A 22,065-nucleotide genomic window follows, 5' to 3' on the forward strand; every position below is an offset into this window, starting at 1 on the left:
TACAAACTTCTCCCTTCTCGGAATTCTTAATCTTCTCTTAATGGTTGAATGAACATTACATATTTCTCTGATTTGATTATAAACTCTTTGAGAAGATAGACTTATTACATCTCCTACTTCTTTCTATATACTCTGAAACAACTGGGATTTCTGTGTGTAACTAATGTACATTATATTAATTGTTGATTCAAACTGATTGACACACGTGTCATAAAAATTGTAAAGGGGTATTTTTTATCTGTGTAATTTTATTTGCACAGCTTGGAGAAATAGATCACATTTTAAAAGCCTTCAAATATGTTTTTTAATCAATCAATAAATATTTACCGAAAGGTTTCTGTGTTCTCAGCACAGCACAGGATGAATAACAATAGTGCTGAACAAATCTTTGAAATCTACTTTTATCCCAGTTCTACAGAAAACAATTCTTTCCTTATATTTATTTCAAACTCCAGATGACTCTTAATTTTACATCAAATGTCACTTTATAAAATGTGGTTTAAGATAATCATTTAATATTGCACATTTTTAAGAATAAAGAAAACAAAATATTCAATAGCTTTTTAAAAGAAGGACCATGAAATGTGCTTTTACATATATATAAAGATATATATGTAAAGTGAAGATGTTATATACCATACTTAATTGTTTAGTTTGATTACTGTTTTAATGACTAATATCATTTGTGATTTAATTCCATTTATCTTACAATTAGTTATTAAGAACTACAATCATAAACATTAGTGGATATATGAAAGGAGCAGAGAAAAATGCCTGGAAGCCGATCCAGGTGTGTGTGGGTGTACTGAATTATTATATGGTATATACATATTTTGCATTTATATTAATTATTTTTTAATTGAGATCTTTTTTAATCTATTAGACAACTTTTACTAAATGAGAAAATTACATTTAAAATGTGTTTTAAAACAAAATGGAATTAGAAAAAAAGACATGCATTTTAAAGAACTTTTGCACTGTGCCAAAAATGAAATATCTCCTGCAGTAAGTAATACAATGCGCCAATTCATAAAATGTAAGTTAACAGGTTTCTCAATTTAACATTTTCAAAGATGATATTAAGGTCAAAAATGTCACATCTATGGTAGCACATATAGAAGGGCATTATAGATATGATGGCCGTCCCTATGCAGCTTACAAATTTGACAATGCTCAATAAAAGCTTTTAGAAACACATGCAATAGAGTCACAGCCAAAGAATCACACAAATCCGTGTCCTTTAAGTTCTCTCCTTCTAAGATCTTTATGTTAACTTTTCTACTTGTTGCCATTTGCTAATATTAACCCTTAAAAAAAGAGAGAATAGGAAAAGAAAGGCTGCAATAAACTCTTGATCAGGTACAGAAATTATTGCTACTATAGTTCACTACAAAGCATGTCTATACAATATCATATGACCTTTGATTATGAAAAATCAGAATAAAAATCTTTAGTGACAAAAGCCTTACAATGGTATACAACATTCACATGGCAATATTAGACAGTTAAGCACCCAATACTCATAGTTGACAAAATGTCCCACTGACCAGCATTCTTATTTAAATACATCCTTTGTATAGAGGGAGAAAAAAGAGATAGCGTCAGCTTTCCAAGGCTTGTCAAAAAAGGATTCTCATGAATCTAAAGGATTCTCTGTGAATCTAAAAACAAACAACAACAACAGTAACAAAAAACTCAAAAAAAACAAAACCAATGTAGGTGAAGGTGTGACCAGGAAGTTAAGCATGCCAAAAGGTGTTCCCTGAAAATTAAAACCTAAAGCCAAGGTACCACATAATGACATTAACAACTAGTTGGGTAATACTATATGAGCCTTATCTTAAAGTTAAATGAAATGCTACTGCACAATAGAGCATCAATAAGTTAAAAATTAGAGGCCGGGCGTGGTGGCTCACGCCTGTAATCCCAGCACTTTGGGAGACCGAGGCAGGTGGATCACGAGGTCAAGAGATCGAGACCATCCTGGTCAACATGGTGAAACTCCGTCTCTACTAAAAATACAAAAAATTAGCTGGGCACGGTGGCGCGTGCCTGTAATCCCAGCTTCTCAGGAGGCTGAGGCAGGAGAATTGCCTGAACCCAGGAGGCGGAGGTTGCGGTGAGCCAAGATCACGAGATTGCACTCCAGCCTGGGTAACAAGAGCGAAACTTCCTCTCAAAAAAAATAAAATAAATAAAAAATAAATAAATAAAAAATTAGAGTGCACAAATCCAAAGCAGTAGCAATTTCGGTATAAAGCAAAATATGCACTATTAGCTGTAAAGTTTGCCCAGTCAAACTGTATGATTAAAATCACTGGATTCGACAGTGTGCGTATTTTTTTTTTAATCAATCAATCTCTAAAATTCATTTTTAATGTACAGAGGCATAAGTTTTCTTAGTAAGATTAAACAGGTATCTAAGTAGGTAAATAAGGGAAAGTAATACTTGGTGAATGTCTTTAAAGCTCTTCCCATATTTCACTTTTAAAAATGTTTACGGAAAAAAATTAGACGTATTTGCTATTATTCTAGCGAAAAACAAACAAAAACACAAAACAAGGTCAAAATAATTAAACAACCAAGCAACACTAAAACCACATTACACAGATGGATCATCATGCTTTCATCTGGTTTAACTATCACATCTAGTTTAACTGGGATGCTTTTCAACTTTAAAAATTGTGATACGGGAAGATGTAACTTTAATGGATAATTTTGAATTTGGATTTAACTTTGTTGACTATAACAGAGTATACTTATTACAATACAGTGTAGCACATCTTTCTATTAGAAAAAAGTTTAAGACCCTTTACCCTTCTCCTTAAGTTAAAGGTGTGACATCATAAAGGGTGTCAAATGGCTGGATGGTTTTACAGCGCACACTTTTTATTATGAAGTATGTTCTTAACAAATCTGATGGTTTCTTTACAGAATTCCTTTCTTCACCTTTTCTTTGGTGGATTAGCTGTTTGAGGTGGAGTGACAGGATGTCCTGAATTCAGTCCACCATTCTGGTACTTAGCTTTCTTTTCAGATGGTTTCAATATCTGAAAGGAACACATCAAAGTTTCATGTACACTCATCATTCCACTAGCATTATCAAACTCGCCACAATAATTTGGGGCTGAAAATAGGGTGACCAATTGTCGTTTAGCAAATATTCATATCCATCTTCCACCACCTGATGAGCTTGACAAATCAAATCCAAATTATGACGATTCAGAAATTTACTGACTACATCAGCTCCAAAAGTAAAGGAAACACCACGATCATTTTCTCCCCAGCCTTGCACATCCTTATCTGGATCAGACCACAGCAAATCACAGAGCAAACCTGTATCGGGGACATCGGTAGGTCTCATAATTCTCCTAATCTGCTCCATAGATTGCAGGTCTGGTGACAATCCTCCATGACAACAGAAGATCTTGTCATCCACAATGGCTGCTATAGGCAGACAGTTAAAACAATCAGTGAAGGTCTTCCACAATTTAATATTAAATCTTCGTTTGCATTCATCATAGAATCCATAAATGCGATTGATGCCAGCACACTCATTGTTTCCTCTTAAGAGAAAGAAGTTCTCTGGGTATTTTTTTTTTTTTTTTTTTTGAGACGGAGTTTCACTTTTGTTACCCAGGCTGGAGTGCAATGGCGCGATCCCGGCTCACCGCAACCTCCGCCTCCTGGGTTCAGGCAATTCTCCTGCCTCAGCCTCCTGAGAAGCTGGGATTACAGGCACGCGCCACCATGCCCAGCTAATTTTTTGTATTTTTAGTAGAGATGGGGTTTCACCATGTTGACCAGGATGGTCTCGATCTCTTGACCTCGTGATCCACCTGTCTCGGCCTCCCAAAGTGCTGGGATTACAGGCTTGAGCCACCGCGCCCGGCCGGGTATTTTATTGTATAAGCCAATAGCAAACAAATAGTTTCCAAAGACTCCTTTCCTCTGTCCACATCATCTCCTAAGAAAAGGTAGTTGCCTTCTGGTGGGAAACCTCCATATTCAAATAATCTCAGTAAATCTGTATACTGTCCATGAATATCTCCACACATTTTCAGTGGTGCTTCCAATTCCAAAAGAATAGGCTGGCTGAGAACGATATCCCGAGACTTGATAGATAAACCCCGAACTTCTGCTTCAGTCATCTGCACAATCTTTCCTGGTCGACATCCTCCTACCTCCAGCAGCCGGGTGATGAGGCTGTCCACGTTCAACTCCCCGTCCGCCATCTTGTCGGCACAGACTCTGCTTCCCGGCAGCGGGAACGGGCTTCTCGGCGGCGGAGGCTTCGGTGACTGCTCGGCGTTCTCTCACCAGTGCCGCTGACTGCACCACCCGCAGCGCCACTCACTGCGCACTGCCCTTGCCCGCCGCCGCGCCACGCAGTTCTCCCAAAAATTGAGATCTTAAAGCTAAAGAGATAAAATATTATTTTATAATATACAGTGATAATTGACTGACAATTAGGAAATAGTAACTTAGATTCCAGATTTTACCGCATAAGTCAAAATAAATTCTAGATGTATTTAAATTGTAAGACATAAAAATTTAAAGTGACTAAAAAAATTGAGTGCACCTTAGGATGAGAAAGTACTTTAAAAGTATAATACCACAAGAGAAGCCATAAAGAAAAAAATCATAGATTTATCCACATAAAATAAAAACTTTTAGCATGGCAAAAGTTAGAATATAATTAAAAGTAAAACACTTTAAAGATATATACCATATGTGTAATAAAGAACTAACCTTACTGCAAAATAAATAGGTGAAATACTTTGGATACAGCTTATATTTGAGAACAAAAGGCTCAATTAATTGCCCAAAAGAATTAAGAAGAAAAGACACTGTTAAAATGTTAATTTTCTTCACTTGCATAAAAGGAGCTAGAGATACCCAAAGCAAATCTGGCTTGAATACTGATAGAAATAGAAGCATTTCATACTTTTAATTGTTCATTTGAAACCATCAATCAAAACTTGCCATGATATATGAAAAGTTATTTGAATTTAGTAAAAACAATGTGTGTATAAATTAAAAAGTGGTTCAGGTATACAAAAAGTTCATTACTGTTGAAATACAATTAATAAATATAAGAGAATATATTCAATCACTCTTGTAAATAAAAGAATGCCATTTTCCATTAAACTGACAAAAATGTTAAAAAGCAGCAATATCCTATATTGGTGAGGATGTGGCAAAACACTAGCACTCTTGCATGTTACCAGTTATTTGTAAATTGGCGCATTCAGTCTTAGTATAATTTGACAATTAGAATAATAAACCTTAAACATGCCCATATTCTTTAAGTCAGAAATTTCTTGTTTTGTGAGTAAATCCTTTGAAAATTAATCAGAGAAATGCACAGACTGTTTCTTTCAGGTGCTCAAGAACACCTTGATTATAGTTTTTCAGAGAATGGTCTTAAGTTCTAATTAATGCTCATTTGGATAATAAATTACAGAGTGAAGCAAATCTCTTTATTACACAGAGCACTTTGGACTGTGTCTCACATCTACACCTTTTTTCATTTTTCTCATCTTCTTCCCGTGAATTTTTACATTCACATTAGGCTCTGTAAACGGACTTTGCAGATGTTATTATATTCTCCTCTGCACAGCTAAATCCTTTTTTTTGCTTCATTTGCCCCTGTTCTTTGTGTATGACTTTGCCCGTGATTTATTATATTGTGATATACACTGAAAGCAAAAGGTGAAAACAGTGTCTTTTCCTGGAGGACCTCTCTGAAAAGTTGCATTTACATCAGTCATGGGAAGGAGAAGAAATTAGCCAATAACAGAATTAGAAATCAGTGTTTCCAACAGAGGTGAGATGACAGCAAATACAAAGGCAGGAAAGGGCTTATTTAAAGACTTGCAAGGAGGCATATGTGGCTGGATTGCAGTGAAAAAATGGGACTGTGACTGTAGGTGAACTAGGTAAGATAGGCAAGGGTTAGATTACAAGCCCATTCTAAGTCAAAACTATGTTATTTGAATTTGTTCAAGGTGTAGAGGCAAGCCGTTAAAGGGTTTTAAGGCAAGGAGTGACTTTATATAACTTAAATTTTTAAAGGTTGCTGTGGTTACCCCTAGTACTATCCAACATGTCCCTGAAAGCAATAATTAAATGTAGATAAACTATTCAAAGCAACCATTAAAAGGCATTAGAGAGAACTAAGAAAGGCAAGATGCAGGACTTTCTTTTCTTAAGAGAAGGGGAGGAAAAATACTGACATGCAAGTATTTTGGCTCTCTCCTCTCAAGGCATTTGCCAACTTTCAGTTCATGGTAATACAGCCCAAGCTGAAAATGGCCAACTTTATAGGTGTGTGTTTGGTAGGAAAAATGGATAGGATTTGACAGAAAAAAAGTCCTGGAGAGAGGAAACTTCAGAAAAGTGAGTTTAAAAATCTGCGCGCAATTTTCTCTCAAGAATTGGCTGACGCCTACAAAGCGAGATTCCAAGAAACTCAGCAGAAACAGTAGCTAAAAGTCAAACAGGTGAGCAGAGATTTCAGGAACACAGTGCTGGGGGGGCAGATGTGGGCATCTGCTTTCAAGACGGAGGGTCCCTGTTAGACTCCAAGAGCTTCCAGCTGTGAGATACCAGATGGGTCATGGCCTAACAACAGACTCTGCTGTAGGAGCACAGCCATGAAAATGATGGTCTAGGAGTAAGAACAAACAGAAATAACTGCTTAGAAATAGATTTAATGGAGGAAAATGACTTAGAAACTTTAGGAAGGAGGAGGTTGGGGTGGTTCAATTGATGAGATCAGAAGAATGAAGCACAACCTTGATTTTTTTAGTAGTAGAAACATTCAAGATTCATAAGGGAAAATCAACAATATTTTTGGTAATCTCTGAAGTATACACTCTGATACTTAGCTTGGCATGAAATCTATTGATTTATAAGAATTTTCTTAAAGAAGAAACATATTGTTTCTAAGGAATTTGTTCTATACTATTTCCTGGATATGAGTTCTATAATAGGGTTGTCCAGAGAAACTGAACCAAGAGGATATATGCATATTTTGCATCATCTTTTTATCTATCTAACTATCCATCCATCTAATTATAAATAATTGGCTTGCAAGATGGGAGTTGGCACATCCAAAAGCGATAGTGTGGGCTAGCAGTCTGGAGACCCAGGAGAGCCAATGGTGCAGATGAAGTCTGAGGGCAATTGGCTAGAGAATTCTTTCTTGATCAGCGAGAACTGTCTTTTTCCTGTCTTCAAGTGATTAGATGATGCCCAGTGACATCATGGGAGGCAATCTCCCCTATTCACAGTTCACAAATTTAAACATTAATCTTATTCAAAAACACCTCAAAGTTGACACATAAAATTAACCACCGTAAGATATATTTGACATAACATGCACAGATGTTAAGTGATTGGTTCAGTGAGTTTTCATAAATATATGCTTCTGTGTAGCCACCACTACAAATGAGAACATTTCTGTGACCTCTGCATGTTTCCTCATGCACCTGTGCACCCAATCTCTTCTCATGCCAGGTGAACATTGATCTAATCTCCGTCACCAATGTTTCCTGTTCTCTAACTGAAAGTAAAGGGAATTTTGAATATCTGGTGTCTTTTGCCCAAAATGATTTTTGTGAGATTCATCCATGCTGCTGTGTGGCCTGATTACATTTTGATTTATATTGCTGAATAGCATGCTGTTATATAAATACCTACTATTTGTTTACTCTTTCACATTTTACTTTGTTTACAGCTTTTAATATTCAAAATAGACCTATAACAAACATTCTTATGAAAGCCTTTTTGGGAATATACATTTTGATTTATTGGGAAAATAGGAGTTTATTTGCTAGGTCATGCAGTAAGTATTACTGTATAACAATTTGCCAGAGTTTTCCAAGTGATGACACAGTTTCTCTTTTATCGCAATATGTGGAAATTCCAGCATCTCTACATATTTATGAATTCTTGGTATTTCCATTCTTTTAAATTTTAGCCATTCTAGTGAAATGATTTCTTATTGTGGTTTTTACTGGCATATCTATGATGACTAATAATATCGTACATTTTTTATAGTTTTATTAGCCAGTTGTATGTTCTTTGGGGAAGTGTCAAATCTTTTGCCTGTTTTTATTGTGCTTTCTTTTTAAAAAAATTATTGGGTTTTAGAGATTTTTAACATAAATCCTATGCACAAATTCGTTATTAAATATGCACTGCCAATATTGTCTCCAAGTCTGTGGTTTACTTTTCCATTTTTTTTTTGAGACGGAGTTTCACTCTTGTTACCCAGGCTGGGGTGCAATGGCGTGATCTCGGCTCACCGCAACCTCTGCCTCCTGGGTTCAGGCAATTCTCCTGCCTCAGCCTCCTGAGTAGCTGGGATTATAGGCACGCAGCACCATGCCCAGCTAATTTTTTGTATTTTTAGTAGAGACGGGGTTTCACCATGTTGACCGGGATGGTCTCCATCTCTTGACCTCGTGATCCACCCACCTTGGCCTCCCAAAGTGCTGGGATTACAGGCTTGACCACCGCGCCTGGTACTTTTCCATTTTCTTAATGATTCATTTAATAAGCACATATTATTTCGTGGTTTAAGTCTTGTCTTTTTCTGATTTTTATTATTGGTTCTCTTTGTGCTCTGCCTAAGAAACCTTTGTCTACTATGAAGTCATAGAGATGTTATTCTTTTTTTCTAGAAGTTTTATATTTATGGCATTTATATTTTTGTCTGTCATCCACCAAAATTATTTTTTCACAGCTTTATTGAAGAATAATTGGTGTACATTAAACTGTACATATTGGCCAGCCTCAGTGACTCATGCCTGTAATCCCAACACTTTGAGAGCCAAGGTGAGACAATAATGAGTTCAGGAGTTCGAGGCCAGCCTGGGCAACATAATGAGACCTCATCTCTATAAAAAAACAAAAAGTGATTTGGACATGGTGGCATGCACGTGTAGTCCCAGCTGCTTAAGAGGCTGAGGCAGGAGGATCACTTGAGCCCAGGAGATCAAGGCCGCAGTGAGTTGTGATTGTACCACTGCACTCTGGCCTGGGTGACAAAGCAAGACCTTGTCTCAGAAAAAAACCCAAAAAACGGCTGGGCGCAGTGGCTCACGCCTGTAATCCCAACACTTTAGGAGGCCGAGGTGGGTGGATCACGAGGTCAAGTGATCGAGACCATCCTGGTCAACGTGGTGAAATCCCGTCTCTACTAAAAATACAAAAAATTAGCTGGGCATGGTGGTGCGTGCCTGTAATCCCAGCTACTCGGGAGGCTGAGGCAGGAGAATTGCCTGAACCCAGGAGGTGGAGATTGTGGTGAGCCGAGATTGCACCATTGCACTCCAGCCTGGGTAACAAGAGAGAAACTCCGTCTCAAAAAAAAAAAAACCCAAAAAACAAAACAACAACAACAAAAACAAAATCTACACATATTTAAAGTGCATAGTGTGATGGATTTGACACATATAGCTTGTTGAAGCCATCATCACAAATCAAGATAATAAACATATCCATCAGTGAACATTTTTTGATCTCTGTAGAAGTTGTCCATAAATAACACTTAACTGTACAAGAAGCCAGATCTGACGTCTCTAGGGCGATCCAAGTGTTTTGATCTGGTGGAAGCTGTGTTATTTCATTTTCTATCAGTTCTAAGTACATATTTTCAACACACAATTGCTAGCCATGTTATTTAATTTTCTCTCAGGTTTAAGCATGTATTTTCAACATACACCTGTTATATATTTTTATTCCATCAGTATAATGTGTGTTTTCAAGTCTGAAGCACCCTTTTACTCAGTATCTTTCCCAAACCTTTAAGACAGGCTAAATGGTTTCACTATCCTACCTGATAAGCCACACATTAGTTAGGAGAGGTTGCTTTTAGTGCCACTCTGATTTTCAAAGCGTAAATTATTTCTTTTCATTTTAATTATGGTAAAATATACATAATATAAAATGTACTATTTTATCTATTTTTAATTGTACAGGTTATTGGCCTTATGCATATTCCCACTGTTGTGAAATAATCACCATTCATCTTTGGAACTTCTCATCAAACACTACTGAAACTCTGTTAAACAATAATTACCCATTCCACCATCACTCCAACTCCTGATAACCACTGTTGTACTTTCTGTCTCTGTGAATTTGCCTATGCATTGTTTTGTATTGTGTGAGATGGAGGGAAAGATTCATTTTCCCCCCCTATATGAATATGCAATTACTCTAGCACCTTCCATCTTGCCAATTTTTACCCCCTAAAAATCCTTGCTAGGATTTTGATTGGGATAGCATTGAATCAATAGATCAACTTGAGGGGCACTGAGAGATTAAAAATATTGAGGCTTCCAATCTATGAATAAAGTAAATCCCTTTCCTTATCTAGCTCTTCTTTAATTTCTCACTGAAGATTTTTTGAGTTTCCTGTGCAGGCATTATGCACATCTCATTAAATGCATTCTTTATTTTTATTTTCTGATGGTATTATAAATGGGATTTTTAATACTTTTTTTGGTTGTTTTTAGGCAAATTTAAATCTTCAAATATGCCTTCTTTAAGTGCAAGGTAAAGGATGGTTTCAGATATTGGGAAACTACATCATATACAGGCCTAATTTCTTGGCCTATTTGGAGTAGCTGTGATATATATCTTTAATATATATGAAAGAGAGGTTAGAAAGCACTTCTAGAGTGGGGCATTAAGCCAGCAACAGAGCCAAAAAAGAACTCAGGGTTTTCATAGGGAATAGTTAGGAAAACATTACTTTAATCAAGATTAATAAAGCTCCCCACATAGATGTGCAGCTAATTTGTAAGTGGGAAAAACTGACATCTTTTCAATTATACAGGAGTATAACATTTTGATTATAAATATTCGTAATAGTTAAAGGTTATTATGATACAGGGTTCTTCATGAAATGCAGAATCACATTCACAAGCCCATTATCAGAAGTGCTTTCGTCAGTGACATCATGTGTTCAAAGGAATATTTTGATGCTCTTGTACAGGGATTGCATTAAAAACAGGTTGAATTAACTGTGTACTACTTGATCTTTTTCATGTTTCTGTTGAAATTCTCTTTCAGAAAGTAATTTTAAATGGTTTTCAGCAATTGTTAAGCAAATTTACTTATTTACTAAATGAATTGTTGTTTACTAAATGAATCACAGTATTTTAAGCACATTACTTATTTGCTAAATGATTCTTATTTACTAAATGAATCACAATATTTTCAAAGTTAGGATTAATGGCATATAACCATAAAGAAACATCTCTCCTAGTTCCTATGTAGGTTCAATAGGGACTAGATCTTCAATCTTTGATTTTCACCATTTGCAAGATGTTTCTGTATGATATAGTTTGCTGGTCACTTAGAATTTTTTAAAAAATGCCATGTCAACTTAGAAAATAATCTATGTAATACTCAAAACTTTGAGCTTAATTTAGGTGAAGATCTTTCCTCACTATCCCTGGCTGAGATTTGATTCAGCTGAAAGGCCTGCAATAGGAAAGAGGGAGTGGTTGGCTTTACTATTCAGCCCTTTCACATTTCCTCCCTGAGCTGCCTAAAAAGTAGTTTCGGACACTCTGGGTATGACCCCAAGGGAAGGAATGTGTTGGGGAGCAGAGTGGAAATGAGAAAATAGAAGCAGGGAAATTCTTATCTATTTGATACACTTATAAACTGGCATCTCACTTTCTGAGACTTGCAGATATTTACAGCTGTCTTTCTCTTCTTAGTGCTTTTGTATCTTGTTCTGAGGACCCTAGATATGATTCTGTCTTCCATGACTTGGGTTAGTGCATCTACATGCAGACTAATATGAGTACTTTAAACATCTATCCTTCTTCCACTTTCTTCTGCTCCAGTTCATTACCTTCTAGGCAGCCCTTATTTATGGGACCCAGATCAATCTCATAATAGCTTTCCTTCACATGCATGGCCCACAACTGACTCACAGAAGATCTTCACACATCAGTGCCTAGAAGACTCTGATTACGTACACCACCAATGCTAGTAAAGTCACCTATCATTCAGTCTAGGTTAAAGCAGATTGCTCTCACTTTAAATGATATAGGCAAGAAAAGACACCAGTCCTCTCTAATCAAATTACAGGGGTCACATATTACAATCTTTTCTCACCACTGACTTCAAATAAAGGGAATAGTACCAACGTCAAAGGTGAAAATGACAGCAAAATCACAATTTACTCTCTATATAAATTTTTACAACCTTCTCTTAATCTTCTACTGACCCTTTCACATAGGTAAGGGGTTTAGGATTTTTCCATTTTTTTAAACACCGATTTCCAATTTCTACATAAGGATCTTAATTCAGAGTGTATATTCTCTTCATTTACCAATTTAAAGTAAGACAGAAAACATCCATCTATAAATAGCTATATAGCTCAAACAAGTGTGTCCTGGCAGTGGAGGCCAGGGTGCCTGGTAAAAGGCCTGTGCTGGGGCAGACATCTGGGCCTGTCAGGAAGATTCCTCATTAACACATAGATTCTTCATGTTGTTTTTTTTGCAACTACACCCACTTCACTCTCCTCATTTTTTAGCTACTGGAAACCACTTATCTAATCTCTATTTCTGACATTTTGTTATTTCAAGACTGTTCTTTAAATGGAATCATATAGTATGTAACTTTTTGGGATTGGATGTTTCCACTCAGCATAATTTTCTGGAGATTCATTCAAGTTCCTGTGTGTATCAGTAGCTTATTCTTTTTATTAAGGAGCATTCCATGGTGCAAATGTACCACAATTGGTTTAACTATTCACTCAGCAAGAGGCATATAGGTTGTTTCCAGTTTTTGCCTATTACGAATAAAATTGCTATGAACATTCATATAAGAGTTTTGTGTGAACATTAGTCTTCACATTGCTGAGATAAATATTCAGAAATGCAGTTGCTAGGTTGTAAGGCAGCTACATATTTAATATTTTCAAAAACTGCCAAAGTGCTTTCCAGAATGGCCGTTAACATTTTACATTTTCACCAGCAGTTTCTCTGTATCTTCACCAGCATTTGGTGTTTTCACTACTTTTTATGTTAGTCATTCTAATAGACATATAGTAATATCTCATTGAGTTTTGGAGACTCAGATAAGTTACCTGTAAAGAAGTTTGATCCTTTTAGATGTTAAAATTTATTAGTTGTGTTCAGTTCATAGATACAGATGCCCATCTACTGAGATGAACTTTCCGAGTTCTGTGTCTCATGTATTATGAGTTTATCCAGCGGTGTGAAAGAGCTGGGCACAGCTCCCAGCTGTGTGTGTTCCAAACCCTATTCATTCTAATTATGGTTGCCATTTCCCCAGCCTAGGGCAGTTTTCTGATTGTGCCTCTCCCAGAGCTCTATGTCTGGGAAGCTGTTCTCTCTTTTCAGATACTTGGTTCTGTGAAATCTAGCTACCATGTTCTTTTCAGATTCTTAGTTTTGTCTCCTCAACTCAGTGAGTTGTCCATGTTGTGATGTGGTAAAAACCCCATATAACTGCACACCTCAACCATACCTTGGCTTTCTGTTGAAACTGCTCCTGTAACCCTGATGTGACAGGCAAGCAGTCCAAACCCACACCATCTTGGCCCCTGCGACTTGTAATAAGTAACTAAGGTAATTTCCACCCTACCCAGACAATGTGTAAACTAACACTTATCTTGACTTCTGTGAACCACTTAAGTAACAATCGGAATGTCCAAAGCGCCTCAACCTCACTCCCACCCAGGAGGTGGGTTTTGGGTCCACTGGCCCTCAGAATATCCAAAGCCCCTTGCCCTCACCCCTGCCCAGGAGGTGGGTTTTGGGCATAAAAGATCTTGACACCCTCCTTTTGTGGGCACGGGTTAGAGAGATGCAAGTCCTCTGTGGACCCCGGCAATAAAGACCCTGTAATTTGGCCTAGTCTTTGTCTCAGTGGTTATTTCGAGCTTGCTCGGTTACAACAATGTTATGTAGAGTTTCCTCCTTACTGTGCCATGGCCTGAAATTTCTCTGAAGACAGCAAACTAGGAAAACTATAGGACTCAATTCAAATGTTTATTCATTTCATTTCCCTGTAAGAAATGACTATCTTTCATTATTTGATGTCCAGTAATTTGAAAACAAGTTTTCATGTATATTTGTTTGTTCATTTTTGTTTTGCTTTATTTGGTTTATTTCTGGTGTGATGGCAAATCTTGGCCAGAGGTGCATGTCTGAGAAGTCCTATTAAACAACCATAATTTATTAGCTTTCTAATACTGCTATAAGAATTATCTCAAACATAGTGATGTAGAATGACATGAATTTATTTTCTTAAAATTCTGGTAGTCAGAAGTCTAAAACTAAGGTGTTGGCAAGGCTATATTTTTATTGGAAGCGTCAGAGGAGAATTCCATTTCCTTTTCCAGTACTTAGAGGCTGACTGCAGTCTTTGATTCCTGGCTCCTCCTTGTGTGTTCACAGTGCATCATTCCAACCCTTGATTCCATTGTCACATCTCCTTTTCCTGACTTTGTTCTTTCTGCCTCCTCTCTCTTATAATTCAATGTAATCTCCATGTCTCAAGATCCTTAACTTAGTCACATCTGTAAAGTTCCTTTTTTCATATAGGGTAACATGTTCATAGGTTCCAGGGATTGGGATTAGGACATGGACATCTTTGAGGGGCTATTACTCAGCCTATCACATATTACAAATTCATTTTAAGACAACTGCAGGGAAACAGGTAAGTATTTTATAACCAGGTATGCCTTATGTCTTTTTATGAACAATTACTTTTCTGTTCTTAATACTGTTGTCTGTTAATTTAAATTATTTATTTAATATTTATTACATGTAAATATTATCATCTATAGGTACAAATATGAAGATGTTCTATAGCTTAATTTGGAATAAATTTATATTAAAAAATGTTTAGTATGACTAGTTATAAGATAAATGATTAATAATTTTAAAGTGCCTGTATGGCAATCATCTATGCTAACATATTTGAGCCAAATTACATTGTGTTAATGACATAGTGTGTTATTTAACTTAGAATTAAACAAAGATATAATGAAAGGTATAATGCAGGTGACCATATTCAATTTACAGATTTGTTTAGCATGGTAGCAGATATACCTCAGTATTTCCTCAAATATAGATCAGTTTCAGTCCTCTCAAGTCAGCTTTTTAAGACATAGCAATGTTATGAATAACAGTAGAAATACATTTTAATCAGCCATTGACATTTCCACTATAACAAAATTAGTCTATAATTTATAAAGTGGTATCTTGTTATGGTATGTTACTTTTTTATTGCATCATGGTTAAGATTCGGGACTAGAGTTGGAAAGATCGGTATTTAAAATTTCTTAATCTGGGGAACGTTTCTTAACTTCTCCATATTGTTTTTCCGAGATTCTACAACATTACCTTCCTCGTGGGACTGTTTTGAGATTAAATGAGTTAATATAAATAGAGTATGTAGTGTTTAGTTAAATGTAATTACATACTTAGTGCTTAGTGACATTTAATTAGGGCATAAAAGTGTTAGTTCTTGGTAATATTATCACAGCCTGAATAATTTACAGTCAGAGAAAGGGACAGAAAAGGGAACATTCATCTTTTGTTAAATTATTGTAGAACATTATTAAGTGTATTGCTGTTTATCTCAGTGGAGGTAATCTTTGAACTTGAGATAAGATTGAATTTGGAAAATTCTAAATTTTAACTGTCAGGAATTTTTTAAAATGCTCTCTCTGCATTAAAAAGGAGAGAAAATATATGGAAAACAGTTGTTTAACAAATAAACATTTGATCTGTTCTGTAACTCTGCTTAGTTATATATCCAGAAGTCAAGTATGCTTACCCAGTAGTTATTGCCTTAAAAAAAAAAAATCTTCAAAGACTGGTTTATCTAAATGTCAATGTGAGTATACTATTTATTCACTAACTACTATTTGTAAAATTGTTTTTCTTAAAGTCAAACATGACTACAAACACAAGGCATATAAAGTTATTGATAGATATTTCACAGATGGTTGATGAAAAGCTCTAAAAATAAAGAAGAGGTTAAATAGCAACTTCAAATTAAAGTGTTTAGAAAATAGATAATTTTACTCATAACTAAAACCTATATTCTAAATTTAAGCAACAGGAGGAACCACAAAGCAGTAAAAAACTCTCTTTTTGTAATTTTATAATCAAAATGCATAAATATAGCAATTGAAAAGACAACAAATAATTTGTTTCAGTAAATATGATATAAAAATTACTCTAAAAATTCTTCCTAAAGCCATCACCAAATTGTTCCATGTTATTGTATATATGACATTAAAATTTATCTTAAAATATGGCAGGATGCAGTGGAAAACAAGAGAAGCCACAATAATAAAAGAAAGATAAAATTTGATTTTCTTAACCCTTGCCTTATCCTTTAGATTGAAAACGCCTTGCTCCCTGGACATCACAGATAACTGGGATTGTTCCCACATCAGTATATATACTCTTTATATATACATCAGTGTATATATGTGTATACTAAGAGCTTTTGAAGAGTTATATCTTTATCAACCTTATGCATGTAAGTGGGAAATAATAATTTCAAAACAGGTTGAGTTGTTCTTGTAAATTTTACATAATTAGACTACAAATTTTCTGAGTAACTTATCAATTCAGCAATTGATAAATAACATCTTCAAAAACATTGATAATATAGTATCTCCTAAAATCATATATAGAAGAACACTTTAGAATGGGTTCTTAAGATGTGTGTATATATACATATATACAGTGTGCATATATATAAGTGTATACTGATGTGTATATATATATATATATATATATATACACACACACATAGAGTATACTGATATATATATCAGTATATACATACTCTGTATATATTCTCTCTATAGATGCTGATGTGGGAACAATCCCACTTATAAACTTTGTATACATACTGTGTGCCTTTGAAAATATAGGCTAAGATTCGTGCACCCCTTTCTCATTATTAACAACATTCTTACATTTATATTGTACTTAGTATTTTTACTCAAAGCTCTTTTAAAACACCACATTTATTCATTCATACCACAAATATTAATTGGAAACTTTCTGTATCTCAGGTACTTCCCAAAAGCCACATATATAGCAGTTAGAAAACCTGATCAGTTTTTGTTCTGGTAGATATTATGCTCTTGAGAGACAGAACGGCCATACAAAATAGATGATAGAAAATGCTAATATAATGCATATTATGACCAAAGGAGCAGGTCATAGGCAGAAGCAGGTGACAGTGACTAAGATGTTACTTTATGTGTGGTGGTCAGAAAAACATTTGACTCAGTTTCTATTTAATTGTACTTATTTTTCTATTGTCAAAGAAACAGATGTACCTATTTGTTTTTCTATTTTCAGAAAGGATTATATTAACTCTGGCTCCTGAAGAGGTAGCTTCACTGACTTAAGAGTTGATGCTATATATTTGAGCTTTTCTAGATAGTTAATTCAAAAGTTGCTATTTTGAACTTCATTGCCACAGCACTGGTAAAAAGATTACTAAATGCAGTGTGCTATGCAGATTACTATTTTGTATATAAAAAGCCATGCAAAAATTCCACAACCATGTTTGAGACACTAAGTGAATTTACAGAATTACTTCTACCAGATAGTGTTATTTCCTAATCAATTGTTTTTATTTTTGCATTAGAGACCAATAAAATAAGCATTTTGGTGTCAACTAATGTTTTCCTGCAAGTCAATGTCACAATTAGACCTCTTAATTATGACTCAATGCACTTCGATGATATCACAGCCTCTAAAGCTAATTTAATCTTACTTCTGATTAAAAGAAAAACTATCACTTTAAAGCACATTGTGTACTTCATGCCTCTGAAGCACCATTCAATCTTAGATACAGTGTTAATTCTGAAAAAGATTAAAACTAAAATTCAATGCTTATTGTCACTTACATTTGTATTTTATATGTGTATACTAAAAGAGCTTTTTAAGGGCTATATCTTTATCAACCTTATGCAAGCATGTGGAAAAGAATAGTTAAAAACAGGTTGAGTTTTTCCTACAAATTTTATGTAATTAGACTATAAATATTCTGAGTAATTTTTCAGTTCAGCAATCAAAACTTCAATGTTTCATCTTCAAAAACATTGATAATATAGTATTTCCTAAAATCATACATAGAAGAACACTTTAGTAATAGGTTCTTAAGACAACTTTATAATTATGATGATCTAGCTTACTTTTAAATGCCACATCAAGATTTTTATTAAATATTGTCTTTCAATTTCTTTACTTATAGTATCTAAGAATTTTTTTAGATCACAAAATTATCTCTGGGCCTTCCTAAAAGCTACTGCTACCTTTTCTACAAGTTTTGATCTGGCATTTTGATGGTTGCCCATACATAAGTAATGACAATTATCCTCACTGGCTGGTTGCTGTTGGGAGACACTATTGATTTAATCACATCAAATTTCAAAGGTGTTAAAATGAGGAAAAAAGATCAGTGTCTCATGAGTGATGAAACAGTAGCATAGTGAGAATATTCAAGTTTCTCTAGTTTAACAGGGGACTTTAAGTTCTTATCATTTATGGTCAAGTATTAAAATCAAAGTCCAAAATGTTATATTAATACATTAGCTTTTTTATAAAAAGACATTCATTTTAGGATCAAAATAAAATATCCACATATTCTAGTTTTTCTTTTTGTTCCATAAGTTAAATTAATATAGACCATGATGCTTTTCTCTAAAACTTCAGATTCCTTATTTGTACTAATATAACTACATTCTCTGGAGTAAAATATCCCTGTGAAATCCATAGGATATTCTACAGCAAATACTATGGACTTTACACTCAAAACAGATCTTGATGGGAACATTTCTCATCATCTCTCTGTTACTACACTGGTCCAAACCACCATATTCTATTGTCTATATTACTGTAGAATCCTAACAATTCTTACCATTTCTACCTTGGCTCTGTTTTGCTCTATTCTCAACACAGCACCCAAAGATATCCAAATAATTTTTTTGCCTAAGACTCAGCAACTGCTTCCCATTTAACTCAGGGTATGATTCAAAACCTGTAACAACTTTTAACAATCCTTGTGCCTACATTTCATTCCCAATTACTCCCTCAAATTTATATCTTACCTTTTGCTGTATTTTTAATATCATCTACTATCATCTAACATTTTTACGTATTATACTACAATTATACTATAATTATACTATAATTTCCACATGGAAAGATTCTCTTGTTTTGTTTACTGATATATTCCCATTATGCAGAGCAGAGAGGGGTGCATGGTAACTATCTAGTACTCAGCTAACAAGCAAATTCATCTTGCCAAGCTAAGCACATACTTTTCTTGGGGGGATAGATCAAAACTATAAGATGTAGGTAAACAGATTCAAAAGAAGAGCAGTTATTTGTATGTTTCATACCATGATAATCCAGTGCATCTATTTCCATGAAGAGATACCATACACTACATTTAGAGTCCAGCCTGTGTGATTCAAGCTTTTACTTTCCTGAAAATGCTGTCTAAATCTTACTTTTATTTTCATTTTTTAAATTTTGGTGACACAAGCAATACTTTATTGCATTGGTCTTTTAAATAACGAGAATGTGAGATTGGAATTGAGGGAATGTGTTCTTTTTCCGGGTCAATGAGGGGTCATAGCTTTAAAGGCAATAATTTTCTGGTGCCAAGCCCCCTCCCATCTCTCTCTATTTGGGAGATTGAACGGTTTATGTTTGAATTTTGCAGGCTTGGGAAGAAACTAAAAGTCAATCACTCCTGCGGAAGTTCTAAGGAACTCCTTTCATTGGCCCAGGGTCTTGGAGAAGGTGGGGGTTTCTCCCAGGATAAAAGTCCGTGCTCTTTCACCTGCCCCGGATTTCCAGCTTTCTGGAATCCCCTCCCATACGGTAGGAGCTCCCTCCTGGATTTCCTCTCTGCAATCCCCTTCCACAGTCTTTGTGGAAGTCCTTCTCTTCTTCTCCTTTCTTTCTCTTTTCTCTACCTAAATAAAATTACCTTTCTGCAACACTTTTTGAGTCCGATATTATACTTTTGCGAGCATCTGGTGCAGCTGAAGCAGTCCCACCGCTTATTCTTTAAGAGTTTGGAGACCAAGAACCCACAACATCCGAGAAGAAACCCTGTTACAGAAGGTTGAGGTCATTTTGACAACTCTCTTCCACTTTCTCCATCCTTGCCTGATTTGTGCATTCCCTTATGGGAAAACAAAGAGACAGTTTATATTTCCAAATATATGCAAGAACATTTATAAAATTTGTGGTGCAGGTTTTTGATTTTACATAATTAAGAGTATGGTGTGTGTTTATTTTATAATTTTCTTTTTTTCCACTCAAATATGTTTTTAATCTGCCTATGTTAACCCATATATAGCCATACACTTTTTATTGATTGATTCTTTCTTGTGCTTTGCAAACATTACGGTTTTTTTTTTTTACAGTATAAAGGTTTGGGGCAACCCTGTGTTGAGCAAGTTTAAGAGTGCCATTTTTCCAGCAGCATGTGCTCACTTCCTGTCTCTGTTACATTTTAGTAATTCTGTCAGTATTTCTATTTTAAAAGTTACTAGTATTATCTATTGTAGTGATCTGTGAGCAATGATCTTTGACGTCACTCTTTTCATTGTTTTGGGGGTGCCACAAACCATACTTATATGAAATGATGAACTTAATCAATAAATATTGTTTGTGTTCTGACTGTTCCAGCCATTGGCCACTCTCCTATCTCTCTCCTCCTCCTCAGGCTACCCTATTCATGGAGACACAGAACATTGAAATTAGGCCCACTAGAACCTTACAATGGCCTCTGAGTGTTTAAGTGGAAGAAGAGTTTCTTGTCTCTTATCTTACGTAAAGAGCCAGAAATTATTAGGCTAAGTGAAGAAGGCGTGTTGAAAGCAGAGACAGGGAGAAAGCTGGATTTCCTGCATCAATTTTAGCCACGTTGTTAGTGCAAAGAAAACATTCTTGAAGGAAATTAGAAGTGCTACTCCAGTGAACACAGGAATGGCAGAAAGAAAACAGTCTTCTTGCTGATATGAAAAAAATTTTAGTGTTCTGGATAGAGCAGGAAACCAACAACATTCCCTTAAGCCAAAGCCTAATCCCGAGAAAGGCCCTAACACTCTTCAGTTCTATGAAGGCTGAGAGAGGTAAGAAAGCTGCAGATGAAAAGTTTGAACCTAGCAGAAGTTGGAGTCATGAGGTTTAAGGAAAGAAGCCATCTCCATTACGCAAAAGTACAAGGTGGGGCAAGTGTTGATGTAGAAGCTGCAACAAATTATTCAGAAGATCTAGTTAAGATAATTGATAAAGGTGGTTACACTAAAAAAACAGAATTTCAGTGTAGATGAAATAACCTTTTATTGGAAGAAGATGCCATCTAAAACTTTCAAAGCTATAGGGGAGAAGTCAATGCCTGGCTTTGAAATTTCAAAAACAGGTGGACTCTCTTTTTGGAGGTTAATGCAGTAGATGACTTTAAGTCGAAGCCAATGCTCATTTACCACTCCAAATATCCTAGGGCCCTCAAGAATTATGCTAAATCTACTCTACCTGTGTTCTATAAATGAAATAACAAAGCCTGGATGACAGCACATCTGTTTACAGCATGGTTTACTGAATATTTTGAGTCCATTGTTGAGACATTGCTTACATAAAAAGATTGGTGTCAACATATTACCACTCATTGACATGCACTTGATCATCCAAGGGCTTTGAGAGAGATGCACTAGGAGATTCATGCTTTCATTCATGCTAATGTAACCATCCTACAGTCCATGGATCAAAGAGTAATTTTTTTTTTTTTTCACCAAAGGGAGTACCTGCAACCATCCAGGAGTAATTTTGACTTTCAAGTTTCATTATTTAAGAAATACATTTTGGAAGGCAATAGCTGCCATAGAGAGTGATTTCTCTGATGGACCAGGCAAAATAATTTGAAAACCTTCTGGAAAGGATCCACCATTCTAGATGCCATCAAGAACATGATGTGTGGCTTGAGATCAAAATAACACAT

General features: G+C 35.4%; 1 pseudogene; it reads right to left on the reverse strand.

Annotated features, from left to right (window-relative positions):
* Positions 1-2,544: 2,544 nt before the first annotated feature.
* LOC100401627 (serine/threonine-protein phosphatase PP1-beta catalytic subunit-like) lies at positions 2,545-4,246 on the reverse strand (annotated as a pseudogene).
* Between the last annotated feature and the right edge of the window lie 17,819 nt (positions 4,247-22,065).

Source organism: Callithrix jacchus, chromosome 6, assembly GCF_049354715.1.
Source record: "Callithrix jacchus isolate 240 chromosome 6, calJac240_pri, whole genome shotgun sequence".
In the NCBI taxonomy this organism is placed as follows: domain Eukaryota; kingdom Metazoa; phylum Chordata; class Mammalia; order Primates; family Cebidae; genus Callithrix; species Callithrix jacchus.